Below are 989 nucleotides of genomic sequence, written 5' to 3'. Positions count from 1 at the left end.
CCCATTTCTTTCCCCTTTCCCCTCTCTCCCTCCCTCTCAACTGCTCCACAACAACATCCTAGAATGTAAAAAATAATGTTAATAAAATTACATTTTCTTTTTAAAAAAAATATGAATGACTTCTGTTAACAGGCCTCACCAATTAGTTTACAACTGGCCTAATAACTTCAAGCCATTCTTCCTATAATATTTTTAAAGGTTTCTAGCTTTAATATATCCAGGGTCATAGGGACATTTAGGGCAAACATTTGGCATCCTAGAATAGAATGAATGTTGGAATTGGAAAGAACCGTAGAGATCATTTTACAAACCGGCAAACAGATGGTTAGAGGGGGACTGGCTCAGGGTCACACAATGTTTCAAAGAACTGCATTTTTTGTTTTTTTTAATATTGCATTTCTTGTTGTATTTAGTCTGAATTTTCAATATCCTTTCCTATCTCTTTATTTCTTTATATGTATTGNAGAGATCATTTTACAAACCGGCAAACAGATGGTTAGAGGGGGACTGGCTCAGGGTCACACAATGTTTCAAAGAACTGCATTTTTTGTTTTTTTTAATATTGCATTTCTTGTTGTATTTAGTCTGAATTTTCAATATCCTTTCCTATCTCTTTATTTCTTTATATGTATTGAACTTTTCCTACAATGTATCAGCTGAGGTTCAGATACATTGACCCAGGGTAAGAGTGGAAGTATCTATTTAAAAAAAAAAAAAAATCCATGCTGCTTTTTTCCTACTTAAGACTTTTGGGGTGCAAAATCTTGTAGTTAGACTTTTTTCATTATTTACTAATACCAATAACATATGCTATTGCATACATTAAAAAGTACATTATACAAATAGCACTGATATACAAATAGCAATCTGATGAAATTATTCCTCATAGAATTTTTCTTCTTTTCAAGATAATGCATATGGTAAAACATTACGGCAACACCACGGCTGGGTAGTTCGAGGAGTTTTTGCAGTAAGTAATCCTTCTGCCT

At 33.1% G+C, this 989-nt stretch overlaps 1 long non-coding RNA gene across 1 annotated transcript in view; it reads left to right on the top strand.

Annotated features, from left to right (window-relative positions):
• Window positions 1-770: 770 nt before the first annotated feature.
• Window positions 771-989, top strand: part of LOC103595674 — a 6,962-nt gene continuing 6,743 nt past the window's right edge. The window contains exon 1 of the long non-coding RNA XR_550968.1: window positions 771-970. This is a non-coding gene — a long non-coding RNA (uncharacterized LOC103595674). The remainder of the gene's footprint in view (window positions 971-989) is intronic.

Source organism: Galeopterus variegatus, unplaced genomic scaffold, assembly GCF_000696425.1.
Source record: "Galeopterus variegatus unplaced genomic scaffold, G_variegatus-3.0.2 Scaffold1815, whole genome shotgun sequence".
Lineage (NCBI taxonomy): Eukaryota > Metazoa > Chordata > Mammalia > Dermoptera > Cynocephalidae > Galeopterus > Galeopterus variegatus.
Note: the sequence above shows the minus strand (reverse complement) of the source record. Positions and strands in the feature narration are given on the sequence as shown.